Below are 20357 nucleotides of genomic sequence, written 5' to 3'. Positions count from 1 at the left end.
CTTTTGTACCTCTGTATGTGTGCTGCAATTAGAAGTTTTTATTTAACTTCTGTATGGGTGCTGTTATGTGAAGTTTTACTTAACTTCCATGTGTGTGAGTGTGCTGCCACTCTGAGTGTAGTAGCTAGGTCTATTTCCTGCTAGATGTGTGATTCCGCTGCTATGAACTCTGTTATGGGGATCAAAGTGTTTTAGCCAAAAATTTGCCAAAGGGGGAGTTTGTAGGTGTTTAATTGGCTGCATTATATGGTAAAACACTAGCTGGATTCTAATGTCTTGACTGATGTCATGACATGGTGTGTATGTGTGACTGCATTGTAGGTTAGAATATCTAACTGTACTCGGATGTCTTGACTGATGTCATGACACACTTGAGTAGTTACTGCAGGATTAGCTAATACAGGATTTATTGAATGTCAAATTGGATGTTGTGACATTCATCCCTGTCAGCAGATACTGGGGAATAGAACAGTTGGTGTTCTGTTAGAGCTCAGTATTCATTTGCAGTCTGGTTATCAAGGAAATACCAGACCTGGCATAAGGCCTACTGTATGAATGTCAAACTGGATGTTATGATATTCATCATGGACAATATATACTGAATAATAGACAGAGTGGTGTTCTGCTACACTTCAGTATGTTTCTTAGTTTGTTCTTCAAGAGGATAACAGAACTAACTTAAGGCCAAATGTGTAAATGTCAAATTGGATACTTCGACATTTATTAATGTAAGCTGTTACTGTAGAATGGTCATGTTGATCATGTACAAGTCAGCAAAATTGTACAGTCTGTTTTCTGGAAAAACAGACTTAGCATATGATCCTTGATGTCAAGCTGAATGTCGTGACATTCATTCCTGACAGCATATGCTATATTGTAGGTTGTTCAGTTTTCTGTTTCAGCTTTTTCTCAGGCTATTCTTCAGGGATTCAACAGCTGAGAGAAAATCCAGGAAATCAACAACCAAGCTACATTTAATGAACCTAACAAATAGCCTATTTGTTAGTAACCTAGATGTGGAATTTAGGGGAACTCGCGTGACCTTAAATTCAGGAGAATACAAGTGCAAAGGCCCAAGTACTGCAATATAAAAGGAAGTCGTTCCTTCATTCAGAACTGGGGATTTTGAGGCGTGAAGATTTAGTGTGTCCATCATACTTCACTGCTGTATTTTTGTGAGTCTTGTATTAGACATATCTTGTAAGCCAAGCCATTATCAAGTAGATGATTGTTGTGGCATAGGGTGTTCATTGAGTTGTAAGTGTTGTGTCGCTCAAAGCTTTTAAGCGTGAGTGTTGTGTATCTTGATTAAAGCTGTTAAGCACAATCAAGAGTTGTTTGAAGTGTGACTTCAAAGTTGTCTTTAATATTGATTAAAGGTAGTAATCACTGAGGTGATTGAGGGGGAGTGAGTAGGAACTCTGATCTTAGAGTAAGATTGAAATTGCATTGGGTAGGGATTAAGTGACAAGTTGTAAACGGGTGAGTTTAGCTTTGAATTAATACTACTGATAGTGGATTTCCTCCCTGGCTTGGTAGCCCCCAGATGTAGGTCATGTTGGACTGAACTGGGTAAACAATTACTTGTGTTATTTACTGCACTTACTGTTAAGTTCTGCATAATTCTTGTCTGTGCAGAATTGGATGTCATAACAACCCGTGTGACATCTAAAGTCTGATAACTAGAATTTCAAGATGCCCTTGCTACGCTAGCTTCAATGATTGTGGTTAAATATTGGAATGAAGTTCCCAATATCACCGTGATGCGCTTGGACAGACCAGCTCGTGTATTTGCAGTAGAAGAAGTAAAAGATGATAAGTCGTGGTATTATGATATCAAATGTTTCCTTCAGAGCCAGATTTACCCGCCCGGGGCGTCTGTGAAAGATAGGAAGACTTTGAGGAGATTGTCAGGTAGTTTCTACCTCAATGGCGAAGTGTTTTACAAAAGAAATTTTGACATGGTTCTGCTCAGATGTGTGGATAGACACGAAGCAGACCTGTTGATGACTGAGGTCCATGAGGGTTCATTTGGTACTCATTCCAATGGACATGCCATGGCTAGAAAGATGTTGAGAGCAGGCTACTATTGGCTGACAATGGAGTCTGACTGCTGCAAATTTGTGAAGAAATGCCACAAGTGTCAGATTTATGCTGATAAGATTCATATTCCCCCGACACTTTTGAATGTGATCTCATCACCATGGCCTTTCCCCATGTGGGGAATTAACATGATTGGCATGATAGAGCCGAAAACGTCCAGTGGACACAGATTTATTCTCGTAGCAATTGATTACTTCACCAAGTGGGTTGAAGCGGCGTCGTATGCAAATGTGACCAGGCAGGTGGTCGTGAAGTTTATCAAGAATCAACTCATATGCCGATATGGTGTGCCGGAGAAGATCATTACTGATAATGGATCTAACTTGAATAACAAGATGATGAAAGAGTTGTGTAGTGAATTCAAGATTGCACATCATAATTCTTCTCCGTACAGACCTAAGATGAATGAGGCTGTTGAAGCTGCTAATAAGAACATCAAGAAAATTATCCAGAAGATGGTTGTTACGTACAAAGATTGGCATGAGATGTTGCCATTCGCTTTACATGGATATCGTACATATGTCCGCACTTCAACAGGGGCAACCCCTTTCTCTCTTGTTTATGGCATGGAGGCGGTGCTCCCAGTAGAGGTGGAGATCCCATCAATGAGAGTTTTAATGGAGGCCAAGTTGACTGATGCTGAATGGGTTCAGAGTCGTTATGACCAGCTGAACTTGATAGAAGAAAAAAGATTGACTGCCATGTGCCACGGTCAGTTATATCAGCAGAGGATGAAGAAAGCTTTTGATAAGAAGGTCAAGCCTCGTGTGTTCCGAGAAGGTGACCTTGTGCTCAAGAAAGTTTTGTCTTTCGCGCCCGATTCCAGGGGCAAGTGGACTCTGAACTATGAGGGTCTGTATGTTGTTAAGAGAGCCTTTTCAGGCGGTGCTTTGATACTTACAACTATGGATGGGGAGGATTTCACTCGTCCTGTGAATTCAGATGCAGTCAAGAAATACTTCGCCTAAAAAAAACAAAAAAAAAACTGAATAGCTCGCTAAGTTGAAAACCCGAAAGGGCGGCTTAGGCAAAAATGAGCGTCTCGGTGGATTGAAAACCCGAAAGGGCGGTCCAGGCAAAAGTTAGAGACATAAAAAATATATAATAATGATATATGTATCCCGCTAGATTGAGTACCTCATCCTGGGGCAATCTAGGCAAAAATTAGGGATTTGGCAAGTAACTGCATCCTGACAAGACTTTGTTCTACAACTGTCGTCCGTCAGAGATCCTTGCTCATTATTAGCCAAAGCTTCAAATAAATTGGATTCAGAATTGGTGGAGAAATGGTCATTATGTTAAATGTAGCCCTTTTCCAATATATATCACCAATTTCAAATTTGTAAAGATCTATGGGGTCTTGCCATTCGCAGACTACCATTCTATCAAATAAATTTGAGCCTTTTATCCAATTATTGGCACTCTTATCTATTTCTATTCAACAAATGTTTTGCATGTTTTGATTAAGAAAATATCATTGTTTTAAACGATCAAATTTTTTATAATTTGTTTTTAAACAAAGTGAACATTCACAATGACGAAAGGATACTTAGGAGATCCTCAGTGCTCTCCCAAGGGTGGTACGATCCCCAACAGGGTAAGATTTTTGTCCATATTCCTGGCATGACTGTATCTCCTCCCTCCGGAACCCCTTGTGGTTTATCCTACCAAGTGGATTGCTTGTTGAGAGTCACCTCTCTTCCCTTCAGCAGAGTAACAATCTTTCTTTATCAGCAGCTTGGATCTCTTTGGGCAAGAGCGGTATTTGGTGGTGGACCTTCGGATAGATTCCCCAGTAGAGTTGTTGGTGTGGTGGACCTTGTCTGTGATAACTCTCGTCCCCAGCTGGAATGATTGATGATTCATCCCCTGCAGAGTTCTTTGCTTCCTGGTATCTCTGATCCCCAGCAGATTGGATACTCTCCGGTGAACTTGGCTTTCTCTCTTGAGATGTAGTACCGGTCGGTTGATTCCTGGACCTAGTTGTGTTAGATATGTCAGTTTGTCAGCATACATCATACATAAACCACGCATATACATGCATAATTATAACATTCAGATATTCATGTTGCATTCTTTGCCATATATCGTTGTTTGCTGTCTCCTGCTATTTGGTGATATACTTCCCCAAGCAGACGTGTGTGTCTGATCTCTCCATATAGAGTCAGCTCCATAGGCAGAAAGCATCTATCCTTTCTTCCATATTCCCCACCGGGTTATATCCTCGTGGATGTTGATTGTTTTTGTTCCTTCCCAACACATATACTGGGATGGTTTTCCCCATTGAGTTATATCCTCACCGGGACAAGTCTTGATTTGGTGTGCCTATCTAGTTTGATCCTAGATCGGTCTCTTGAGACTCTTTTCCTGTTTCCCCATGGTAAATGAATAATTGCTCAATAATTAGTAATTATTATCCCCGGCGGAGTCTGTGTTTCTCTATCCTCATACCGGTAGTTGTAAACCCTATTTCTTCCCTTTTTGCAGAGTAACTATTTTTGCTCATCTTTAATTGGTGACAGTTATCTTCATCCAATATTCGGTGACGATATCCCCTCATCTGCTTGGATAATTGCCCTGATTTCGCAATTTATCCCCAGTGGGTCATCTCTCGTCTACCTTGTTGTTGTTGGTAACGATTGTTTCTCCCCTGAATTGGTCATCATTATATACCTAGTTTCGGTATCCCGATGCCTTTTCTTTTTGATCGATTTATCCTTTATTAACCCAGTAACCGGTTGTGGATAATCGTCCATGCGAGTATATTATCTATGTTCTGACGGTAATAGATAGTATATCTCATGCATTCTTTGGTCGAAGCCTTTTGTTCTTCCCCAGTTGAATAAGATTCGTACCCCCTTTTCGGAGTCGAATGTCCATCCCATAATCGAGTTTGCTTTTTGCCCTCTTTTTGGATGATGAGTGTTTTGGGAATATTCCCCAATTCACGCCTTGATTGGTCATCATTATATACCTAGTTTCGGTATCCCAATGCCTTTTCTTTTCGGTCGATTTATCCTTTATTAACCCAGTAACCGGTTGTGGATAATCGTCCATGCGAGTATATTATCTACGTTCTGACGGTAATAGATAGTATATCTCATGCACTCTCGGGTCTGAAGCCTTTTGTTCTTCCCCAGTTGAGTAAGATTCGTATCCCCTTTGTGGAGTCGAATATCCATCCTGTAATCGAGTTTGCTTTTAGCCCTCTTTTGGATGATGAGTGTTTTGGGAATATTCCCCAATTCACGCCTTGGTTGGTCACCTATTATATGCCCAGTAACCGGTATCCCTGGTGTTCCTTCCTCTCTGCTCCCTATTATGACTTTTTGTCCCCTGTGGAGTCAGAATCCCTGAGTTGAAGTATACCTTTTAGGTTTTCCTCAGACGTTTTGAAGTTTTGATATCTCTCACCCTTATACCGGTCTTGGATATTCATCTCTTCCTGAGCATGTTGTATCTCTCACCCTCATACCTGGCGTTCAGATCACATGTCTCCTTGAGCTTATTACCTAGTAACCGGTAATACCTCGTCCCGTTGCTTCCCCAGGAGTGTCCTTGTGGACATCCCCAGCGAAGTCCCTTAGTGGATTGTTTTCATCCGGATTTTATCCGAAGTATCCGCTGTGGATAGTTTTTTGCTGTATTGGTATATTCCCTAATACATGCATCTTCGAGTCAGCTTGAGTCTTTCCATTGGATCTTTTCCCTTTGGAATTTTGTTCCCCACGCTTTGAGTCGTGACCTGCTCGCGCATTTTTATCCCTTTTCTATCCCCAGGAGAGTCCCCAGGGTCTTGGTCCCATGGAGTGAATTGCTCATATGAATTATCAGTGGCTTCTGATTTCTTTGCTTTTATGGATACATATCTCCACAGAGTGCTACCATTTTTCATACCTACATTTGCATCATGAGGTCTCTTAGGGACCAAAATTCGTCTCTTTGTTATTATTTAAGCCCATTCTACCCCGTCGAGACGAAGATTTTAACCTTCACTTCTCCAGCTAGAAGGACCTTAAATAGGGGCATCTGTAAGACCCCAATTTTGACCCTAAGATCCCTCATGGCATCATAACATTGCATTTGCATTGCCTCAAGGATCTTTAGCATCTTGGTTCTCTTTGCCTTTCGGTGGGACTCCTTGTGATTGGTTTGAGATCACCAAGCATGCTTGAATTATACATCATTGTTTCTCTTACTTTTGTTTACTAACCAAAAGCACAAAAATGTGTCACTAACATCTTTTGTTTGAAGCTTGAGTATCATCCAAGACACTTTGTGGGTTCTATTTAGATGATCAGTCAACACAAGGGAATGGCTTGAGATACTTCCAACAGGTTCAAATGGGGTCTATTCGTCAGTCAAAACGTTAATCTTGAAGGAGCAAAAGTTTGTTCATGAGCTGTCATGCTCGCTAGGCGAGCAGAATGGGTCGCCTAGCGAGTCCCAAGAAAAGCCACCAGAATCACCTACGCTCAGAGGAATTTCTTGAACTGTCATGCTTGCTAGGCGAAGCCCACGTGTTTAAAATAAATAAATAAATAAATAAATAAATAAATAAAATATAACAGAAATTTTTTGGACTTAGGCCTCTCTCATTTGAGCCCACAGGTCCACAAAAATCAAGTTATAAATTCAGAGTTTCAGTGAAACAAAAGGCAATGTCATTCCTATTACCCTGGAAGGAAAAAGAAAGTGAGAGAAGAGCTAACAGAGTTCAGAGCAACCTCCAGAGGCTGAAGGGAACTCATCGGCAAAGAACCAATTCCCTCTCATATAAACCCTCAGATTGCTCTGCAAACCTCACGGGTGCAACTCAATTTCAATCGATCCTCCCCAATCAGGTATGCCATATTTCCACTACTTTATACTTTCAACCTGAAATTTTTTTATACCCTTTTAATGTATGTGTTTGACAAGAGGTTTAGGCCCCCTGCCCTTGGTTGCTTTTTGTGAGCTTTTTTTGTGAATTTTAATGGCATGATTCATGTGGTTACATTTTGATTTGGGGGCAACTCTTGATTACCCTATCTTGTTTCTCTAACCTGTTTGTTGAGTTTTTTTTGTGAGGGCTCACATGACTCTTGTAGAGATGGCCTGGTGTTCCACTTTATTTGTGGGATACCGCCTGGAGGTTTATTCCGATTACCTGTGCTTAATGGCTTGAGATATTTGTTTGTGACTGCTTATTCCAAAGGATGGGAGCTACTTGGATCATCAATATGATCTCAAGAGGGGAACTCCTAATGTGGTTTTATTTTCTTTTCCCTTATCCCTTGTATGTTTAGGAATTTAACCCTTTTCTTTTTTTTCCCCCCATTCTAACCCAAGCCAAAACTTTTTGTGCAAACAATAACTTTTGTTTTCAACATTAGAAACCTAAGTCTTATGCTTTTGATTTTCAAAACTTATTTTTCATAACACTTATTCTGAATTGAACCTTTTAATCCACTTTAGCCATATTTTTGTAAATACTTTTAATTGGTAAATATAACCCATTCAAATACTTTTTGTGGTTTCAATGGCCACCTTCTTAATCAAACTTTTTTATAACCATTAGCTATTAGGTTTGAGTTATCCTTAAGGTAAATATAATACTCACCTTTATCCTTAGTGATGGACAATGAGTCTTCCATGCTTATTATAGGGTTAACCTCTCACTAGCATGTTGAAGCTATCCTCACATGGTGGATTTGTGGTTTTAGGTTGAGTTTCTCCCTTTGATAACAAAAGACCTTAAGGTTTTTGGACCAATCAATTCACCAACATTTTTTTGAATTTTTTTACCCCGAACTACGAGGTTTTGATCCTAATCTTTTTTTAAGATGGTACGTAGGCAATGGGTTCATCCATTCAAACACAAAATGTAAATAAATTTGTATATTCTTTTCTCATCCCTTCAATCATGTTTGCACAAATAAATTTTCACAAAAAAAATACAACAACCTTACAACAAATGTGAAAAGGGCTCCCTAGGAGTACCTAGGATGCTTTGGGTGCCTAACACCTTCCCATTGCATAACCAACCCCCTTACCCAGATCTCTGACATTTTTACTAGTTTTTGATTCGATAAAACTTTTAGGTTTTTGTTCGCTTTCTAACCATTCCTTTGGATAAATAGAAGTGCGGTGGCGACTCGACTTGTATGATTTACCTTGGATTTAGTCAATATCTCTAATGGTAACGAATACCCCGCTACAAGGGGCACCCAATAATTCGTTGCAGATAGAGTTATTCTGGTTTACTCTACTATTCACGACCTTACCATCTATACGGAGACCCAACAACATGTATACATCCTCAAGTGTTACGGTACACTCACCGATAGGAAAGTGAAATGTGTGGGTCTCGGGTCTCCACCTCTCCAACAAAGTAAGAATGAACTTGTAGTCCATCGAGTACGAGACAATGTTGAGGAGATTTCCAAATCCACATCCTCTAATATATGGTTCTATCAAAGGATCGCGGGGTACATATTCATGTACACGACATCAAAAACGCTTTGGATCCTAATAACACATAAGTAAGAAATACAATAAGAAGAAGTAATATATAATACAAATATAGATTAAAAAAAGGTATACGACTTAAAAATGGAATAAGTAAAAAGAGAGTGATAACATACAAATGTTGAGATATTCTTGAGTGTTCCTTTATGTTCATCACACATTGTCAACAGAGACATAATTTGATGTTGCAGATCTTGAGTGTGGCAGAGAAAGAGTATGGTAAAGAAAGAGTATATATGATTAGTGTTGGAGATGATTTGATATTGTGATTTGAAGCTTATTTATAGATGAAGAAGTCTTACTAGGTTTGAAACCTACGTAACATGTGATTGGTTGCATGCAATGACAAAAGTAGAGTAGCCATAGTCTTAGGCGCATGCATGTGAATATTCACATGCAAGGAAGAGGCGCCCTTCCTCTTGGCGCCTAGGAGTACTTGTATGGAAGGGGTGCCCTTCTTCTTGACGCCTATGTTACTTTATGCTCCTAGGGAATGGGCGCCTATTTGGACTATTAGGGAAGAGATTCTCTTGTGAGATTCCTTGCCACAGAGATTCCTTGGGCACATGTGTGCTCTTGTCATTCTTGTCACTGCATGTGTATTCTTGTCACTGCATGCATGGTCAAGTCTATGCAGACAAACCGAGTGATCAATGCATTCAACTTTTATGCTATTTAAGTCTGTGTAGATGAATAACTTAGCAATGCATTCAATTTCAGTAAAGAAAAGAAAGTTAGATTTTAAAAAAAATGTTTTACTCACAATATTACATGATCAATGCCCATATCGAAGGTGGAATATTTGATCATCAATTATTCAATTTTTGTTTTCGCAACACAGAGGTAACTCGGTTTACAATAAATCGACGATCAAATTTTTCACATCTGAAACAAAGAATAGAAAAGAAATTGCAGTGCAGTAATATGGGCCAAATCATCTATGAAAATCCGGTTTGGTTTGCAGAAAACCAGGTGAAGTTTTATCAGAAGAAGATTCGAGATGGGGATGATGTTCAGCATATGTTTGTCAGTCACGAACAATCTGGGTACAACGACATAGAGTTGTATATATTACCACATCAATAACAAGTCTCTCAGTTCATTGATCATTCACAAGTGTTTTGTGAAACTGATGACAAACAAGTTGAGGTGAATGTTCCAGATGACGAAGAAGAAGAAGTCGAGATCATGGTTGATGCAATGGTGAATGCTGATGAGGAAGAGGAGCCAATATCAGCTAGTCATGTATAATGTCCACCCCAACACATGACAAGGTTGAATTTGGATTCCAGTGAACCTTCATCAGATATATGGTACAATCTTTATGTGCAAATGTAATGATCTTTGAAATAAGGAGACACATTTCGCACAAAAGAGGTATGTGTAAAAGCTATTAAAAAATTTCACATGCAATTATCAGTTGATTTCAGAGTTGACAGAACTAACGCATTAAGGTACAAAATTTATTATCCGAATGAGCACTGCCTTTTTAGGTTGTCAGCTTCGTACCTGAGGAGGAGCGAGTCTTTGAAGATTGGATCCATGGGTCCAGTTCACACATGCATGCTGACAAACCCAATGCAGGATCATCGGAAATTAAGCTCTCAGCTAATGTACGATGAAATATTGTCTGTCATTGGCGACAATCCATCGTTAAAGGTGAGTACAATAATCTCGCATATTAAGGCAGAGTACGGGTACACTCCATCATATAGGAAGGCATGGATAGCTAGGACAAAGGTTGTTGAAAAAGTGTTTGGCAATTGGGAGGAGTCTTACAAACAACTTCCAAAATACTTGTTGGCTCTAAAACAATATGCTTCAGGGACTATTGTTAAGTTGGAAATGTTGCCTGCGTATACACCAGACGGGACGTGTGCGGTTGGAAATGGAATATTCCACCGTCTCTTCTGGGCGTATCAATCATGCATTGTAGGTTTTTATTTATGTAAACCAATTATACAAATTGATGATACATGGTTATAGGGGAAATACAAAGGAACGTTACTGATGGCAATGGCACAAGATGGCAACAACAACATTTTTTCAATCGCCTTTTCCCTTGTTGAAGGGGAGACTGCTGAGGGATGCAGTTTTTTCCTAAGAAATCTCCGATTGGACGTTGCACCTCAGCCTAACTTATGTTTGATCTCCGACAGGCACCCTTCAATCATCAGTGCATATAATAACATTGATAATGGCTGGCAAAATTCTCATTCGACGCATGTCTTCTGTATTAGACATATTGCTCAAAATTTCATGTGGGAAATCAAAGATAAGACGTTGCGGAAGAAGGTTGTCAATGCAGGTTATGCATTATCAGAATCTTCTTTCAAACACTACCGCGAAGAAATAAGATTGTCAAACGAAGATGCAGTACGATGGATCGATAGTATTCCATTGGAGAAGTGGACTAGGGCATACGACAACGGTCAACGTTGGGACCACATGATAACAAATCTTGTGGAATCAATGAACTCTGTCTTCAAAGGCATCTGTAACGTACCTATAACCGCTTTGGTGCAGGCAACATATTTCAGGCTAGGGGCGCTATTTGAGGGCAGACGTTCCAAATGGAGTTCAGTGTTGCAATCTAGGCAGTTGTTCAGTGATGCTTCAATGAAATTCATTAGACATGAAGCTGCCAAAGTAAACACATATGTAGTCACGGTGTTTGACCGTACTAAAGGTTGGTATAGTGTTGCCGAGTCCATGGATCACAATGAGGGTATGCCGATGGGACAGTACATAGCCGAACTAGATAGAGGTTTGTGCGACTGCGGAAAGTTCCAAGCCTTTTGTACGTCCTGCTCCCATGTCATTGCGACATGCTCAAAGGTTCGAAGGGATTCATCCTACTTGCTATCTGAAGTTTACAAAGTCACCAACCTATCAAATGTTTATAAAATTAGTTTTTCCGTAGTGGCAAAAGAGGATTATTGGCTATAATATCAAGGGTACATCGTCTGGCACAACGAAGTTATGCCAAGGAAGAAAAAGGGTCGCCCAAACAGCACCAGGATTCGAACCGAAATGGATACGGCAAACAAAATGGTTAGATTATGTAGTTCATGTCGTCATCCAGGTCACAATCGTAATAACTGTCATAGTGTTGGAACGAGCACAACCAGATAAATTCACATGTACCTCTGTTGCAATATATGAAAAACTAAATTTATTTCATATTAGACGTCTGTGACAAAAATACCATTACATAAACAATAACACAAATAATTAAAACAACTAGAATACAAGAACTATGCGATTACAACCATCAAAACAATTTTGAACATGTAATGCATCATCCTACGAGCGTCTTGGTCGGTCTTAATATCCACTCATTCCCGCACTTCTCCATTTTGGTTGAACATGGACACAAGCCATTGTATTCTTCTAATCCTTTCACCATCTCCAATTTCTCCATCTAACCAATTGTTCAACGTCCGATTAAGACGTTCAAACGTATTTGTGTTCTAGAGACGAATCTGTATCGGAGCCGCAACGACAAAAAATATTACATCAGTATTTCGCTTCTGAATGTATGCAGACATGGTTAAAACACAAAAACTTGAAGGAGAGTGGAGTTGAATGAGAGAAAATATGGTAGTAGGGGATGATTTTGTGTGAAAAATATTGCATCCAAGGCGTGATATTTATATAGAGGAGGCATAAAATGCATGCGCCAAGAGGCTAGGCGCCCAACATGTCAACAACATGCAGAGGCATTGGCGCCTCCACTTAAGGCACCATGCAGGCACCAGAGGCATTGACGCCTCTTCATGAGGACAAATGAATGCGCCAAGAGCATTGACGCCTCCTCACGAGGAGCCCAATACAGGCGTCAATGCCTTATGCGTCTCCTATTGGTGTTTAAGAAATGTGCCGGTTCATCTGACGCATCCTCTTATGATTTAACTCTTAAGGCATTCCTTTAAAAAAAATCTTTAATTTTCCTTAATACAAATATATGTTTCGTTGTTGTAAATATGGATATATTTTAATTTAGTTAAGTGTTATATAACTTTTTATGTAATTAGAGTACACTACACACACTACCACACGTGTGCTTATATTACGCAATAAATCACAAAGATATATGTTATATATTAGTGTAATTATTATGGTGATTAGAGGAACAAATAAAAAATAGTTTTATTTAGAGTGAAAATAGAAAGAATGTTTAATTCTTGGAGTAGTGACTTCTTAAATCCTATCTTTCTATTATTTTCATGTTGTCATAGGTATAAGCCCTTAAAAATTGAACATCACCTTTTCTGATTTAAGTCTTCTTTCGAAGTATAAAAATGTACTTTCAACAAATGGCCTCATATTTTTATGATTGAAATATAGTAAAGTTCATTTAGTGTGAGTGTCCTAAGAATTAGTCTCAGGGTGGTGAAAACCATTATTTTTATGATTGACATATAGTAAAGTTCATTTAGTGTGAGTGTCCTAAGAAGTAGTATCAGGGGGCTGAAAACCATTTTCCTGTGTTAACTGTCTTGTTTAGTCTTATGAGTCAGATAATCAGACTTCTCATTTCGTTCATTCACCTGATTATCTAAAATTATGTAACTACACATTTGTAAGATTTGAATTTGATAAGAAGCATATTCATACTTTTCCTTTTGGTCATTCATCTGACTATCTCTTATAGGTTGGATTTTTAAATAGGGGCAGCTGTTGTACCCATAAATTTGTCCTCCCCTTTCTCACCTATGCATCCAAACACTTGATCAGGAGATGAATTGCATACATTCATGACTCATCCACATGCATCATTCCTCATGGATTCAGAAGTAGCTTGGGCCCATAAAGCTAGGGTTCACACAGATATCAAAGTCTAAAGGCATGCTTGAATCACAACATCAGCATAAGGGGTATGAAACCCTAATGATAGTGGTAAAGGTGACTTCAACAAAGGTGTGGTCAGGCAATCCTCTTGGTTTTCAAAACCCTAAATTTTCAAATCATGACCTTGATGCGGTGTTTCGCAAGTATACGAACGCGTCAGAGTAATATAAAAGATTGTCGAATCCACAGAGACCAAGTGTCAATCTATCGTTATCTATTGTTATGGTGTTTATCAAAGGCAATCAAAATAAGTGTTTTTAGGGTGTGCAAGGAAAAGTAAAGTATTGAATAAAGTTTAATTAATAAAGACAGGGTCGAATGTAATTCACGTAATCAATTAATAATCCAAGTACTTGCTAATAGAGCTACTTATGGGCAATGTTTCCTACTTTGAAAAGAACTAATTTAATAGTAACTGTCGCTTTCGCGTATTCAGAACCGAGTTGTATTCCCTAATCAAACCCTCTTATTGTCACTTATAAAAAGGCGCGCATTGCGTTAGAGTAGTAAACCTATTTTTAAGAAATATAGTATCTTGACTAAGTTGAAAAGTATTATAACCTGGATTTCTTAACCAAAAGAGGTCCTCACGAACCAGACTCTAAACTCATAAACGCGTCCGAAAATAGTTTTAAAATCTCTTTTCTTCTTAAGTTAAAAACTCCTAATGAACTAAACAAAGAGCTTTCGCTGTTTTTGAAATAGTTAAAAACAATTAAGTTTAGATAGACGTTGGACGACTTTCGATCTTATCCAACGGAATTGAAGTGCGGGAAAACTTAAGTTGAAAGTTAAAATAGCCCTTAAGTGATTCTACTAACAATCGTACGGATTATCGGTTCAATTATGATCCTTACATTCTAACCTTATAAATTTAGTTAGACATGGTAAAGTAAGAGTGCATTAATTTAAATAAAAGTAGTGCGAGTGCGGAAAGTAAATAAAAGTAGTGCGAGTGCGGGAAATAAATAATTTAAAGCGAGTGCGAGGAAATAAATAATTTAAAGCGAGTGTGGGGAAATAAATAAAAGTAAAGTGAGTGCGAGGAAATAAATAAAGTAAAACGAGTGCGATAAATAAATAAAGTAAAGCGAGTGTGAGAAATAAATAAAGTAAAGCGAGTGCAGGAAAATAAATAAGATAAAGACAAGTAATAAAAACCTGCTCCAATCGGAGGGTTGAGTAAATTGCAAAGCAGAAATGAAAATGGCGGCAAGATTAACTTCCTTCCAAAGTGCTCCAAATTCGATTACAGACTCTATCACATACTCGAGTACACAATTGTGGTAACACACCAATGCGAAGCGATTACCACTTTAAAATACTTAATATATGCCTAAGTGAAACAAAGTTGCTCTGAGTTTGCCTCTGCTTTAAGTTTGGATGATTGTAAAAGTGATTTCGAGTTTCTATTTATAAGCAAGTAAAAAGATAGAAATGACAAGGATGCCCTTCAACTTGAAAATGGGAGGGAAAACTTTTCCTCTTGTGGCGCCCGCCACAAGGCCATGGCGCCCGCCACAAGGCCAATCTGAGGCGCCTTAGTGGAAGTAGTGGGGAACGTGGAAGTTGAGGGAAGTTGAGCTTTGACACGTCATTGCAGGGTCTATGGCGCCAGCCATGGGGTAGGCCACAAGTACAAAATGCTGAATTTTAGGGTTTTTAGCTCTTTTTCACTCCTTTTCTCGATCGGGGCTCCGATTAAAGTAAAAACCTGAAAACAAAGGAAAACATAGCAATAACGCAACAAAATAACAATAAAACAACTAGAATGCATGTGAAATCAGAGTCGAAAATATGGTAAATTTCAGTGTTATCAGACCTCTTGAAGCTTCCCTAGACCTTGTCTTGGTTTTCAAAACTCTGATGTAAGGTCACACACTAGAGGACTGGTGGTTGGAACTTATGACTTAATTCAAGAGACTTGCTTAAGGGGTAAGCCTCAGGGAAACCCTAATCTGGAAGAGGGTGGATCAGATAAACTTGGTGGCCCAATTGTGCATCCATGCCCCCTCACTCTTCATCCTTACCAACATGCTTGGCCTAGCCCTACTTTGATTCTATGGGCATAAGTCTTAGCCTAAAGCCATGACATTGTTCAGGTAATTGCTAATACACATATGGTCTTGGTCATCCAAACAACCGTCCTTCTTGTGTCACAAGCCAACTGCCAATCATGCCATGTGATTCATGGGTATCCCTTTCAAACCCTAATCCCATACCATCATTTCATGGCCTTGTTAACATGTATTGCTAGTCAAGTTGTGTTCCTTTTTAAGTCAAGCATTCAAGTCATGAAAAATCCTTTGTAAGAACCAATTTCAAATCTTTTGTTAAAACCATTTCAATCCATCCCACATTATTTTAAGACATCACATTTGAGTCTAGACAAAAAAAATACAAGTCTTGCCATTTTGACCAATTATTGACTTTGGTCAACAATTGACTTTTTGGTCAACTTTGACCAAAGTCAACCCAAATTCCCTAAACCCAAATTTTCACCACAATCATCAATCATTTGTCCATTTACAAGAAAAATGCAAATAAAATTGAATTTTGACCAATTGTTGACTTTGGTCAACAGTTAATTTTTTGGTTAACTTTGACCAAAGTCAACCCTATGCCATTGGGCATCCCTAATCACTAAATGGATGGCCATAACTCTCATTCCACTCTTCATTTCCATATTCTCCATGATTAAACCATGTGGACTTGTTTTCTTCATGCTTGGTCATGTTTTGAAGAATTAGAGTCTTGCTTTGCCAATCCTACTGCATTCATCCTGTTGCACCAATTTGTTGAAAAGCCAAGGTCAAGCCATGGAGTGCAACTAACCTTCCATGAATCAATACCATAAGCTGAGCTAGCTATTCAAAATCACTACCATCCTCTAGATGCATTAATCCATGCTAAGAACCTTGCTGCATAACTATGGTTATTGTTGCATTTGACCCAAAGTATAAGTGGAAATAAGTGTAGCACCTCAAATTTGCAACCCCCATTTGTATATACATTTAATTTTTAGGACATTAACATTGCATTGTCATTTCATAGTCCATTACATCTCATCAGGCAAGACTGGTCAGGAGATTCAACTGTGCAAGGCAACAAGGGCATTTTCCATGAGACCAAAGCCCTAGGGTGGTTCCATTAAGTTCACATGATTCAAGAATCATTTTGAAGTAGCTTGGCCAAGTGTTGAAGGCTCATAACTCATCAGTCCATGATCAAATCATCTGAGGCTCACAAAAGTCAACAGAAGTCAACTGCACAGTCAACTGTGGATTTGGATGTGGGAAGTGGTTAGAGATGATTCATTCATGTTCAAACAAGTCTCATTTGGCATTTCAAACATCAACATTGAAGAATTTGAAGTCAGGTCAAGACTTTCCCAAAATAGCAAGTGACCTGTAATTTGAACTTTCCAAAAATAGAAAGATTTTGGACCAACTTCAACTCAAGATTACATCATCAATAAAGCTTCAAATGAAAGATATTCAACATGAAAGTTGAATATCTTTCTCTCCCATTTCCAAAATGTCCAAGATCATGAATTTCTCATGTGTGGTTGAGGAGATATGGTCCAATCATGGCAAAATGTGTTTCAAAGTTCAAATGAGCATAACTTTCAAACCAAAACTCCAAATTGAGTGGTTCTTTTTGCATTTTGATCCTTATAACATGTATTTTCCAAGCATATCATTACTTGACATGAAATCTCATTGCATGATCATTGGTTCATTCATGAAATTTTTGGAAGGAAATTGCATAAAATCATTTTTGTGGAACACATGCATACCAAACCAATTCTAATATGTGCATGGACTCATTTTAAGGCATTTTGGGCTTTGAACATGCACTGTTCACGTGCATGGGGGTGCATGAAGTGGAAATATCATTTTTTCACATACACTTTCAAATTGGTTAATCACATTGGTATTAAGCTTAAACATGATTAAAACAGGATTAGTATGGAGTATACATACTTAATCATAACTGTTTTTAATCAGAAGTTAGATTTCAGATCTGGAATCACAAAATTCTCCAAATTTTTCTCAAACACTTTTTGCAAAATTCTTCAAACAAGAACACTTTTCATTGATCCATTCATCATCCTGAGGTGTTGTTGAGTAGAATTAGACGTGGAAGCAGAGGAAATCGTGGCATTCTTGTTCATGTTCATAGCTTGGAGCATCCATGGCAGTTGAAGATTGAACTGGTTTCGTGCATCATTGAGCTTCCATTTCATCATCATTCATCTCACAAGCATCATAGGAGAAGATCTGAAGCGTGGCAAGGCTTGGAAGCACGTGAATCCAATTATGTTCATCAAGAGGTCAGTTTTTCGACCTCTTTAATTCTCAAATTCATTATGCCTATTGTGTAGTTCATTGATTGGTGATAATGCTGATGAAAATTTGGAGTGATTTGGTGTTGTTTTGAGCAAGATACATGCATTTCAAGTTTTGATGTTGATTTTGATTCTCTTCGATCCGTGCTTATCTTGTTGTTTTTGCATGAATTATTGTTGGATTCTTTATGTATGAGGCATGGCGAGTTGATTGATATAGGTTTTGTTAGTTTCTGGAACATTTTTGTTGGATCTGGAATTTCCAGATGAAGATCTTCATGATCTTCATCGTGCTTGCATGGTGTTCTTCATTTCCAGTTTTGGCCACGGTTTAGCTAGGATTTTGCTACGAATTTCACATGTTCATTTTGGATTTAGCTACGAATCCATGCAGCGCGCGTATTAGGGTTTGAATTTCAAAACACTGGCGTTTTGATGTTGGCGCGCTAGGTAGTTTCAAATTGTCCCTCGGTTCGAACCTGGCTGGGGACTCTTTCCAAGCGCCTTGCATTTTCTCACTATTTCCTTCACATTTTCATGCTTGCTTCATGTTTTGATTTCATTTTTATCCCAAACTTCAAAAAATCATTTAAAAATGAAAATTGCATCAAATAATCTCCAAATTTTTGCATTGTGTTCCTCATGATGTCTACTTTTTTATGATTATTGAATTGCAAGTTGTGCCTGATTAAAAAATTGATTTGCCCTAGGGAGATTGAACATGTGTTCATTTGTTCTATTGCCTTATTCATTTGATCATAAAATGCTCAAAAATGATCCAATACTTCTGAAATTTTGTGTGTGATTTCTAGACATGTTGAGTGATGTTTTGGCTTTGGTTTGAGATTTTTCCCATGATCCATCTCTGTTTTATGCTCATGCTAAGTTGGTGTGACAATTTGTATCGCACATTTGGTTGTCTGTTTTATGCTATGTGATTGCCATGCCTAATGATGTCCAATGCCTCTAATTTTTTGTGTGATGATCATGTTGTATGTCCTGTTTACTCATGAATTTTGTCAAGATTATTTGAATTATTTTTGATTTGATGTGCATTTGTTTCTTCTGATGTCTCAATGTGATTACCATTTGCATCCCTTGCCATGTTTTGTTCATGAAATGAATTTGGTTAATGATTTTGGTATGAGACTTTTTGAGATGTGTTCTTAATTGAATGAAGATGATTCATGTTAAATTTCATGTTCTGTTTTGAATTTTTGACCCATCTTTGACCCTAGGCTTTGACCTAGTGGTTTGTGGCTTACATGTGGGCTTTGATTTCAGGTTTAACATCCAAGTCCATAGTTGTTGATGCTTCCTCATTTGAGAATTGATGTTTGCTCTTGATTACTAACACTTGTGTGTTTTGTAGGTTGATGTTAGCTCATTTGAATTTGCCTTGTGGCTTGCATATTGTGAACATTGTCTGTCTGTTTGTTATTGCTTGTTGTCTGTACAGTTGAACTGATTGGTTTAGATTTTTCACAGGTACCTAAGTTGCTTTGAGTTCTTTTGAACTTGCTTTTGCTTTGCTTGGTTGCTTAACCACTGAGGTATATTTCCTTTGACTTCATGTAGTCTGGAAGACCTGTCCTGTTATGTGGGCAGGCACCTGTCTGAAGCCCTCCTTAAGAGGCAATGCTTGTGAATGTTTACTTTTGTGCCAAGCAGGTAAAGACCTCTTAAGAGGCAATTGGCAGATAAAAGAGATGTGTAATCCATCTCCTGCTACTCAGTGTGTCATTCACTTTGCTCACACACCTTATGTTGATGCATTATGGATAATAACCCAAGATCATGTTGTGCCAGTCCCTTGTGGAGAAGAGTTCCTACATTCTGAACTCCCACACTTTCTATTTGAGTCAAGCTCTCCCAGGCCAGGGATAAGAGCTGTGAGGTCTTACCCTCACTTCCTATTTCATCTGCTTCACCCTAACTCTCAATGTTAGGGTTAAGAGCTAACCACACCCCATTCCAGTTGGCTTGCTTTTTGCAGCCTAGCCTTGTATGAGCCTAAACTGTTTGCATATAGTGTGTGTGCTTGTTTATTGTGCTTATGTTTGCTTGACTGTGCTGTTTAGGATAGCTTGCTCCCCGTGCAAGTTAGATAGAAACCTCAACCTAGGGCCATTGTGGATTACATGATAACTATTAGGCTCGAGTCAGGCTCCCTTCTAGTTTGTCATTTCCCAGTCTCTGGTTAGGTTAGAAGTTCTTTCCCTGTTAAGGGGAACTACGTCGCCCTGATCCTCATACCAGATGAGGTACGTAGGCAGGAGATGAGCTGATCTCTCCGGGCGCCCTTTTTCTTTTGCAACCCCTTTGCGTGTGTTGGAGTCTGACATAAGTCCAGCGATTGGCAGTTGGTTTCCTGTGTCTTGTTTGCTTGTTGGTTCGGAGTCTGATGTAAGTCCAGCGATTGGCATTCGGTTTCCATGTTTGCCTGTTTGTGTGGAGTCTGACGTAAGTCCAGCGATTGGCAGTCGGTTTCCTGTGTGGGTTTTGTTTGGCGTGCGTTAGTCGAGCTACGAGTGCTCTG

The sequence above is a fragment of the Lathyrus oleraceus genome, chromosome 6 (genome assembly GCF_024323335.1).
Source record: "Lathyrus oleraceus cultivar Zhongwan6 chromosome 6, CAAS_Psat_ZW6_1.0, whole genome shotgun sequence".
In the NCBI taxonomy this organism is placed as follows: Eukaryota; Viridiplantae; Streptophyta; class Magnoliopsida; order Fabales; family Fabaceae; genus Lathyrus; species Lathyrus oleraceus.
This window is presented reverse-complemented; position numbering follows the sequence as displayed.